Genomic DNA, 11,820 nt, shown 5'->3' with positions numbered 1-11,820 from the left:
TTGAGCTGCTGAGGCACATGGTTCTCTTACCTTATCTCACTGTATGTTTATTGTCTGTTTTGTTAGTAATTAAAGCAGTCGTAAAAATCATGAACGGACTCAAGTGGATTGCTAACAACCAGGATAAAGTACAGTAGATGTTCGTAAGTCAGGACTCGCAGCAAACTTCAACAATGGATTTGGAATAGCATTCAGATCGCTACGTTGGACTTGATAAGAACTATTTTTTGATCGACTCAAATTGGAATTAACACAAGGAAACTTTGCTTTGCTCATGAGCTAACAATGGCTAATAAGTCTTTCATCTTGCATCACAAAAACTGAGATGGATAAAGCTAACATGGAAACACAACAAGTGAAACCTAAAGAGGAAACCAGGGATACAGCTGTAATGGAACAAGTGCAGTCTTATGGGATGATGGAATCCCTAGAAAGGATGACACAACTGAGGATAGTTTAGTCAAACCAAGTGATGGAGTTGAAAAATAAAATGATCGTTTGGATGGATATGGACTACAATGTCAATTTGGCTGAAGACAAGTTGATTGAATTTGGAGACCGCTTAGGACAATTCCATGAGCTGAATATACCTGTTAAAGTACTGTTGCAAAAAGTCAAGTCAAACGAAATCATAGAGAATGATCAAGAGCACTGGTTTAACCCAAGGGTTGTTATGTTCAAATGCCACACCGCACACATGTACTGTAAATAGTTGGATAGAACATGCACGTATAGATGAAGCAAAGGAAGTCAACGAAACTGCTGATCCTTATGACAGTATATCAAGGACATTGTCTAGAAGGTTTAAAGGGTCTATGTATGGCAAGCTCTGATCATTCCTCAAGTTCCTCATATAAAGGCTCAAAAGTGGCTGCAATCAAAAGGGAAGTTAAGTTAATCAAACAGGAAGCTAAGTCCACGATTGCAGCAATGGATCTTGAAGCTAAGGATGTATTCAGACCACAAAAGTCCTTTAATCCGCCTGTTTGTTCCGTAATAAAAGCAGACTTTTTTTTTCGTTTGCTGCGGTTACACTGCTTTTTGCAAGTGATTAATATTGTGTAATCACTTCGACCTGCGTGACGATATGCGCTCCGATTGGACAAAAATGACGAGGGCTGAACACATAAAGAAACCCGGAAATAGAGGAAAACATGAACTTCCCACGTGCTGCATGACTGCTCTGCATATTTGTGGCGTTAATAGATACAAGATATTTGCGAGCGTCAAGAGCAGCTCATTCAACAGAGGTTCCGCGACACGATTTCTAATTTTGGAACAGCGTCGTCGATTGGGTGCGATAACCCGAAGGAGCCGTTACACTCCGCTGCCCAGCTCACAGCAGCGTGGCTAAACAGAATATAGAGGATTAGGAAGGAATTTAGCACAATATTCACTACCGGGCAATATCCACCCCCGCCCCCCCAATACTTGGCTACGATGGCTTATCAGCCCAAAAGGCGCATATGTCCTGCAGTTGGAGCGGATCAGCCATGGTTTGTATTCAGACTACGAAGCAAACCGCACCAAGTGTGTTTGGAATAGGACAGAGACCACCTCAAAAAGTGGGTCTGGCGAGATACCATCTTTGCTCCGTACTTACCCTCCAATTTTAATGCACCTCACAACCTGGCGAGGTTGGTGGGCCCGGAGTGGGGAACCTCCAGATGGGGTAGACCACAGTGGTTGTAGCAATCGGCAGTGTGGCACCGCGCCACGGTGTGCCGCTTCTTTGTTTTTGTGTGTATGCGTAGCGCTTTTTCATTTGTAACGCGTGGTGGCGCCGAGCCCATTGTTTTTCTTTCAGGGGGTGGCTTGTTGGGGGGGGGGGGGGGGTCCAGGTGGTTGGCTAGGGGGTGGTGGAGGGGCTGGGGGGAGGGGGTAAGGTTGTGGTGGGTGTCGGGTGTTGGTCGTGTGGGGCGCACCGGCTGTGGGCCAGTGGGGCGCCGTGCGTGCCCGCTGTGCCCCGTTCTGCTGCGTGGAGGTTGATGTTTGTGGACCTCACTCTGCTCTATCTATCCTTCCTTTCGTCTTTTCTACGGTCCCCTGATATCTGCCTGATCCGGTTGGGATTCTGATGTATCGGGTTGGTGAAGGGTCCTGTAACTTGTAACTCTGGTGGAAGTCTTTGTGCACTCCAGATTCACCAAAACAGCATCTACCAACATCTACAAAAACTCAACAAGAGTTTGTTTATCCCTCTGGTCTTGGAGTTGGTTGAGATTGGTGTCTGTGGATCTCACTTTGGTTCATTTTTTCTTCCTCTGGTCCGTCCTCTGGTTTCCTGACAACTCCATGATTCTGGCAGGACTTTGACGTATCCAGTGAAGGGTCTTGGACACACAAAAGAGCGATGATGATGACATGTTGAACCCACAAGGCTGCCAAATGAATAATATTGAGCTCTCAGAAGAAAAAAAAAAAGAGATTAGTCAGGCAGTGTTGAGCTGCAGAGGCACACGGTCCTCTTACCATCTCTCACTGTATGTTTTTTGTCTGTTTTGTTTGTAATTAAATCAGTCTTAAAAATCATGAACGGACTCAAGTGAATTACTAACAACCAGGATAAAGTACAGTAGATGCGTGTAAGTCAGGACTCGCAGCAAACTGCACCAACAGTCGCCAAAAAGGTCAACAGTCTTCCTTTAAACTGGTCGCTATGGTGATGAATGGTCTGCTGTTGCCATCCAATTAGGTTGTTTACCTACGACTGTACTTCCTGCTTGAGTGTGGTCAAGTGTGGTACGAGCGAAATGACACTAGCGGTATCATAATAAGTCATGGTAGCGTCTGTCTTATGGCCCTAGCAGTATCATGATACTGTCCGTGTTGTGATACTAGCTGTGCAGGTTCCCAGTCATCCAGGAAATGGTAATTTGCAATACTAGCAGTATCACTATACTAGCAGTATTGTGACACTTGCAACTTCGTACTCCTAGCCATTAACTGATATTGGCTGGACTGTAACACTAGATATGATGTAATACTAGCTGTGTACTAGCACTATCCTTACACTAGCAGTTTGTGATACTAGTTGTGTTGTGATAATCTGGTTACCATGTTGATGAATGGTTTGCTTTTGCCTTCCATTAAGTTTGTTTCATGTTTACCTGCGACTTTGTTATTTGTACGACGACACTGCAAACAAATGTGATCTTGTGCTTGCCATTTCTGTTTTCTGCTGTGGAAGCCAAACTCTGTGAGCCATGGTTGCCTTGCCGCGTCCGTCCCCTCTGGCAAGAGGAGATGGAGCAGACGGACGTACACGGAATGAGGTTGTTGATGATGCTGATGTTGTTGGCATCCGTCTGTCCGGGAGTGACCGTCCGCCCGTGTGCAAATGTGTCAAATTGTCAGTGCTGGCAGCTAATTGACTTAAGGAAGCGGCAGTGGCCTGTAAACAACTCCTGAAGTCGATGTACTTGCATTATCTCACATAAACAGCAGCAGCTTCTACTTCTTCCCTTATTGTTTTTTTTTAAACATTTTTTTTTGCCATTTAATTGACCACCAGTGGAAAGAAGATGAAGTGGACATAATAACAGAGTTAATAACCTTCTTTGCGTTCCACCTGACCCCCCCCTCCTCTCTATCTTATATATTAAAATAGTATATAAAGTTTTCCCAAAAGAGTGGAGGCTGTTGAAACTACAAAACTTGCCATTCTCTAACTGGTTTAGTTCCTCTAGGTGTCCCAATACTTTTGTCCAAAATCCTCATGCGTTTCACAGTAGGCTATCGTGATACTAGCAGCATCATGATGCTTTTGTATAGTGAATGATAGTAGCTGTGTCATGATACTAGCTATTCTGTGAACTAGTCATGCAACAAGATACAATAACGACATGCCACTGTGTATTGCACTATTCTAGAAAAAACCTCACCCAAAATTACGTACGTACGGTTCTATAAAAAGCAACCATGTGATACAAATGTCAATAAACATACCATCTTGTTCACATTTTTTGTTCAAATTGATGTAGAAATGTCTGAAAATCCGACTGTTCTTCTCTGCACTCTTTCGTCGTGACTCACCGACTTCCCTGGCTCCCGTGAGAGGAGGACTGAAATTACCGTAATGATGATATTTTTTTCTGTAAAGCACAAGGGCTTAGCTTTCAGACACCATTGGAATTTTTCAGATAGCACAAACGGTGCCAGAGTTCCGATAATCCAAAGCACCTACGGAAAGCGTTCCACAGTAGCGCAGGGGACATTTTTAGACTATAGAATTAAGGAAATCAAATTAGCTTTTGGCATTCTTCCTAAAAAATAATTAAAAAAGCGGGACAAATTGTGTCCTGGGAGAGATTTTTATTTTCCCAGGACAGCTGGTCAAAAAAAAAAAAAAAAAAAAAAACAATTCTGGGAAAAACTGGACGGGTGGCAACTTTAGTATAAGCGAAGTCCGCATTACGTTTGCGCATGCGTGAAGAAAAAAGCGAGGCTACCAACTAACCATCATTTGAATGGCGGAGATTAGAGTGGTGACAGTCTTTGCGTAACTGTACACCTTAAAGCTTGCAAGTCGACCCTCAAAGTCAGTAAACTAAAAATACATTTCATAAAAACAGCAACTTTCCAGCGGTTGAAATGTTATAAATCAGAGCTCATTGTATCCAATTCATTTTCAATGACTGTATGGTAGTTTAGCCTATCCACAATGCACCACGCCGCTACCCATAATGCACCGTGCAGTCGTGTTGCGCACTTCGCTTATTGTGAAGCTAGCATTATCACAGTACTAACTGTGTTGCGATATTAGCTGTACATTGATGCTACTTTTATCGTGCCATTAGTGGTATTGTGTTTCATTAACATTAACATATTGTGACACTAGCCTTATCATGATATAGTGAACAGCTGTACTGTATTGTAAAACCAGCTGTATCATGGCTCTAACTGTATAGTGGCACTAGCTGTGTCATGAACAAGGTTTGACATGACACTAGCAGTATCCACTATTGTGGCCCAAAAGGTATTGCAAAATTAATGTTTTCAAAATCATATTGGACACTTTAGCCTACAGTGTTTACTAGATGTGTGCTACTGGCTATATTGCGACACCAACAATTGACATTAGCGCATCATGATACTAACTGAATACTAGAAGGTACTAGCTGTTCTGCTATATTAGCAGTATAGCGCTACAATAGCGCTACAATAGCGCTACAATAGCGTTATTATAGCGTTACTGGCTGTACCGTGATATCTGTATCACAATACTAAGATATATTTGCTATAGCCTACTAAGGGACACGAGCCATGTCGTGACACTAGTGGTATCTTTTTTTTCTTCTTTTTTTTAATGCTATGATTATCCCCTTATTGTTATTATGAGTTACTCCCACACCAACTCTAACTCCTGTAAACCAGCACTTTTCTCTTGTGGGTGTTGTAAAAGTATGCAGTTTTCTGTGTGTGTGTGTGTGTGTGTGTGTGTGTGTGCGTGCGTGCGTGCGTGCGTGCGTGCGTGTGTGTGTGTATAGAGCAGGTGATTTCCTCAAAGTGCTGTCACACCAGCAGTTGTTTGCAAGAGGACACAAACAAGATTTCTGGGTTGGTTGTTGCTGCTTGTTTTTTTATGTTGACAATTGGACTCCCCTTTCTCTTCATCATCACCAGCCTCCTTTTTCTCTCCTGCTGTCTCTGTTGAGTTTCTCAGTGTGTGTTGTGACACTTGGCATAGGTCACACTTTAGCCTCAATTAATAGACAATCATGGCCATGCACTGTAGGGGTACAAACAGGAAACAAAACAAGATAACTAACCTGCTGTCTTTTTGAGAATGGTTTTCGGAGACTTTTTTTATATATACTTTTTATTATCTTGCATTTTGCACAGGGGGAAATGTGTTGAGGGATTTCATTTAATTCATTATTCTTTTGGGCACAACAGGGTCAAAATGACCACTTTGAACCAGAATGGCAGACTTCTTACATGTTTTCAGGCATAGCTTCTTGACACCTTTTTGTGGGTCGACTTATGGCAACAGGCCTACCAATTTTCATGCTTGAAAGGGAAACTGGCTTTGGGGGCTGAATTTATCCCTGAGGGCATTATAGTGCCAAAATAGCCGCGTCCAATCAGAAATGCAGACTTCCTTACAGTATCTTTTCATGCATGGTTCCCTGAGTCATTTTTGTGCATCTACTCATGACGGATGGATGGATTGATTGATTGATTGATTGATTGATTGATTGATTGATTGATAATCCCAATGGGAAATTTAATTATCCAGCTAATCCATCTGGCACACAGTACATTCATAATGAATAAATAAATACAATAAAATAAACAATACATGGGTACCCCCCCCCCCCCCTCCAAAAAGAAACAAAACAAAACAGTGCATGGATGACTAAAACCACTGCACAGTGCTCCTCCTTTCCCCTTCTTTCCCTCTGTCATATTGTTCAGTCTTACAGCCCTGGGAAGAAAAGACATGCGGCATCTGTATATCTACAAAATTTCATGTCACTTAGTCAAATTGGCTTTGGCGGCCGATTTGAAAACAAAAATGATTGTTAGGTTCAATAAGCTGACATTCATAAAAAACACAACACAATAAAGAAGAGAAAAAGACACCTTAGTACCTTTCACAAGCTAGCGAGGAGAACGGACAGAGGGTGTGCCTCAGTCACAACCTCCTACCGCTCTGAAGCACACTCTGCCGAGCCCTCTCTTTTCGTTTTTTTTGGGCGGTCCCTGGTTACATGGGTGTTCCAACTCTACAGTGGGATGGGGGGAACAGCATAGTTGGAACACAGTGTACTTGTTTGTCTATGTGTGTGTGCATGTAAGTGCTGAGTACATGTGTGGTCAAATTTGCAATCATTTCTTAACAGACAACAGGGCGTCTTAGTGGACTGGCTCAATTCATTCCGCTGGGTTGGATGTTCTTGTAGACATCATGAGTCATCTCCTGTTAATCAGCTGTTAGATACTACCTTAATATGCTATGTGGAACCAGAGCAAAGCATTTTTTATTGCAAGCAGAAGCAATTCTTCATTGCCTGAGTCATCTTAGATAGGCTGTCCTAATCTGACTATGTGTGTGGAAGCGGAGCAAGGATTCTTCATAGCAGCAAATAGTAAAGCGCTTATTCATGTGATAACTAATTGTACAATTTTCCCAACAGTGATTAAAAAATATATATATATCTGCAGGGTCAAATAGGTTGCCAGATCGTATTTGGGTGGCATACTGATGATGTCACAATTGCGCTCAGTGGACTTCGGTGGTCGGCTGGCGGGCATAGCGATGACTAGGGGTGGGGGAAAAAATCGATATTGCAATATATTGTTGTGCTCTCTGTTGCAATAAATATATCAATACACTAACGGTAGTATCGATATTTTATGAAGCACATAATGGATTTACCATATGTCATATGTCAGTGAAGCTGGAAACATACTCAACGTAACACGCCGCCTACACCGAGACTAACTTCACAAATAAAGCTTTATCAAACAAAACATTGATGCCAATGTAATTGCCTTGGTGGTCTTTTACTTTGAAGTCAGCCTGCGTGGCGACGTGACCGCCATCTTGACTTCCTTGTTTGACGTGTTGGCTTACATATCAAAGTTTTTATTTAAATTACATATTTTCTACCAACATTATCACAATGCCATCCCGAAAGTATATTTAATCGCTAATTTAGGATGCTAAGAAACCGCCAGTTAATTACGTCGTCATTGTATGATACGTCATAATTCTCCGACGTTAGTGGCTAGCAGCTAATGTTAGCATTAGTGCCTGGCTGGTACGGTGGCCCTGAAGTGCAAAAAAAGGGCTGGCAGCAGCAATGTGTGACACCTACTTGGCTTGCTTGCTTTACTTTTTTAATATCCTGGGCCTAGGCTACTTTGTAATTTACTCTCCATGTTTAAAAGGAAGGGAATATGCCTTAAATTGCACTTTGTCTTTTTCATTATTAAAAAAAAGATAATAGTAGTTCATTTTCATGTCTTCATTAATTTTATAAAACACATTTTCCAATAAATAAAAACATTCATTTCAAACTGTCAAATATTGACGTTTAGATTTTAGGAAAACAACTTTAAGCCATTAATACCTTTATACCTTTAATACATACATTATTTTATACATGGACTAGGTATAAAAAAGGAATGTATCCGCCTCTTATTGCATTTAAAGTTTTGTTCCTAAATCCTAAACGATCAAATTGAACATTTTGAGTTCATTTATTTATTATTATTATTGAATGGGCAAAAGTGTTTCATAAAATAAATACATTTATCTTTTTTTGTTTTCTGATCCAAAAACAATTTGATTTGTGGCTCAAATTCGTGATCCAATCCGAACTGTGACTTTTGTGATTCTCTGCTGTTCTGTTTGGGGGTGGCGCTAATCCCCTAAATGGTGGTAAAGTAGGCAGAAGCAGTGGTGAAAAACTGGTGTCTAGACACTATTAACGAAGAAGAACAGTCGGTAACTTTTCACTATTACTCACATACTGAATATCGTCATATGTTGTTGAGAAAATTTCGGACAATATATCAAATATCGTAGATATCGTATATTGTGATATTATCGTGGGCCACATATCGTCACATCACATCGAATCGTGAGTTACCCATATCGTCCCACCCCTACCGATGACGCAGGGCTGAGCGATATAAACGGTATATTCAATAGAATATATATATGTCACGGTGCGTCCACGGAATGGCGTGGTGACTGTCGATGTGTTGCGTAGAGGACCCAAAAAGCAGGGAGGCAGGAGAACCACGGCAGGAGTGCGGGTTAGACTGTTGTCCTTTATTGTATAACTCAAAATCAAAAACGACAGAACAAACTCCGGGGGTGACCGTGACAATGGCAATGATCCCACAAGGGACTGATCACCACCCGGGAATTAAATGCACCCACACTAATTAGGGGATTAGTCACACCTGGGGCCAGGCACAAGTGGCTGAGGGCCCGGATTGGTCAGCCTGCGGAAGGGCAGGCATCCACTCAGGACCAATCGGGACCCTCAACCAAAGCCAGCTCTACCCAGACATGACACTGACGTCATCGGCAGGCACGAAGGCCACCGATATGATCTGGTAGCCCGATCATATCTGGTACCCACACCGGCAGTGCTGGCTGGTACCGCCGATTCCTGTTTATGACGTGACTGACATGTTATCAAATCTGCCTGACAGCTCATTAGTGAGGAGGCGGCCGTCAGTCATCAGGAGGGAAAAAAACGGCTGGATGAGAGAGGCGATGCCACTCTCAGTGGTCACTTTATTAGCCTGCACATGCTAATGAGAATAAAGCTAAGACAACAATTATTTTGATTGTCTATGTCAGAGAGGAATTAATTTAACATGATTAAAATATTTTAATGTACTGCATCTTTATCGCCTATATTATCAATAAACGACAGTAATGAAAAGAATTCTTGCTGTTGAGTTGAATAGTCATACTAGATTACATAACTTCTTAATTAGATAATAGATTGATAGATATAAACTGCTCCAGAACATGTCGCGTTAATATTCCATTTTCTTAAGTATTGATAGTTTTCATGATTGCGACGTGATGGCTGTGGTAATAGGAGTTGGATTAGGATTAGGTAAATCCCCACTGAAGGCCTGCCACTAGAAATCATGCGTGTACATAATAGAGAGAGTTCCTGCTATGAGACTGGCCTCCAAATAATAAAGCTGTCTTTCCAATTTACCTAAATTGCCCAGAAGTAACTACACTGATTGTTGTTGCTAAACTAACTTTTCTCAAAGAGAAAGCAGTCAAAAGGGATTCACTGCTATTCCATCATTTTCCTCTCATTACCATTAGTTAAATTGATAGAAATCTGTAAATATTGTATGATTGATCAAAATCAGCTAAACCATTCCCAGACGTGGACGTTTTTATTCTTCAAAAGGAATACAACTGTTCACTCCTATCTCAAGGCACCACCGAATCTTTAAACAAATGATTATTTTGCAGTACCTTTCTTAGTCTTGTTTTTGTTATTTTATAATTTAAGGTTTAACAAAAGCCAAAGATCAAAGTCACGGTTCTGCTCGACATGATTCTTATTACAAAAATCAGCTTTTTGGTCAAACTGCTTTCTGTTGTTGATTAAACCAACTCATGTTCAATTGTTGTTTCCTAAACAGACAAAGCTAGAAACCATTTTAATTTTTAGTGTGGAAGATCTACTCTTTCTTTTGGTAGGTTTGATGCTTACTGCTTACAGTATGTTGACCCGATTTTTTGTGGGTCTTGAGAGACCAATCAAAATTATCTAAAATGGCTCGCAGAAAATAAGCAAAATGTAAACATTACGAGTCATTTTTTTATTTTGCTTTGTGTAATGCTCACGTTTTCTTGACAGAAGCAGAGCAGGTGTACCCAATGAAGTGTCCTTTGCGTGCAGTGAAGGGTCCCCCGTGTTCATCACGCATCCCCGTGTCGTCTCCATCATGGCACCGTGCCCAGCGCATGCATGCGAGGACGGCGGCGGTGGGCCGTCTTGAGGGGCAAACGCGCCACTTTTCTGCCGCTTACATAACCACACAGCAGCCTGGCGTCGGGCCCAAACCCGAGGCTGTGGCCCCCTCGCACACGCTCTCCGTAGGGACGGATTACAACCCCCTCTCTCAACCCACCCTACTACCCCCCCACCAACCATCTAATCACTTTGTCTGATAAGTCTGATGAGATTTCTCCTGATGGATGCCGTATGTTACGGAGACGGACATCTCGCTGACATTCCAATTACATTTTCCTCACCGCCTGGTCAACAAATCAAATCAGATTCTCTCCAGGAAAGCAGACGGAACGGCGCCCTGCGAGGGCAACGCCGTTTTGGGAACCAAACAGGCTCGCCGGGCCTCGTTAGCCTCAGCGAGATGTTAGCGACTTAGGGGCTGAATGGAATAATAGGCGACCTGTGTAGCTTCTTCACTGGCTCGCTCATCGCCGTGATCAACATGCGTGAAACATTTGGTGAGGTTTTCAGACACAGTATCATCGTGCTACCAGCTGTATCGTGACACTACCAATATCGTAATACTAGCTGTATCGTGCTTCTCGCTATATAATGACATACTAGCAGTATCATATTACAAGGCGTCTCATGGTACTAGTTGTATTGTGATAGTGGCTGTATCATGATAATGGCAGTATCATAATACTAGGAACTGGATCATGGTACGACTTGTATCATCATATTATCAGTATCATGATACCTACCAGCTTTATCATGATACCAAGTGTATCATGTTACAGGCAGTATCATGGAACTATTATCATTGTTGTACTACATGTATCGTACTACTAGTTGCATTGTGATATTAGTAGTATCGTGATACTGACAGTACTATTATTATCATGCTATTCGCTATATTGTGATATGAAGAAAAAATATGGTGATCTTTTTTTGTCATGTTACATGTGTACATGAAATATGACCTCTGCATTTGACCCATGCTATAATGTATATCATGATACTTGCTATAGTGTGAGACTAGCAATATCGTAAACTCTCGGTGTATTATGATATTTTGTGTATTGTGATACGCTCAATATCATGAAACCAGGCACATTGTAATATCAGCTGAATCCTGATACTACTTGTATTTTGAAACAACTTGTATCGGGATACTATATGTATGTAATACTAGCATCATGATACAAGCTATAGTGTGCAACAAACTATCATGATACTAGCTTTATCCTTGTACTAGCTGCATTGTGATACTGGCTGTTTCGTGATACTTGCTGTATCGTGACAAGCATTTTAGCGACACTAGCTATCACGATGATACAGCTGTATCATCCTAACAGTGTCG

This window comes from Vanacampus margaritifer, chromosome 2 (assembly GCF_051991255.1).
Source record: "Vanacampus margaritifer isolate UIUO_Vmar chromosome 2, RoL_Vmar_1.0, whole genome shotgun sequence".
NCBI classification, from domain to species: Eukaryota; Metazoa; Chordata; class Actinopteri; order Syngnathiformes; family Syngnathidae; genus Vanacampus; species Vanacampus margaritifer.
This window is presented reverse-complemented; position numbering follows the sequence as displayed.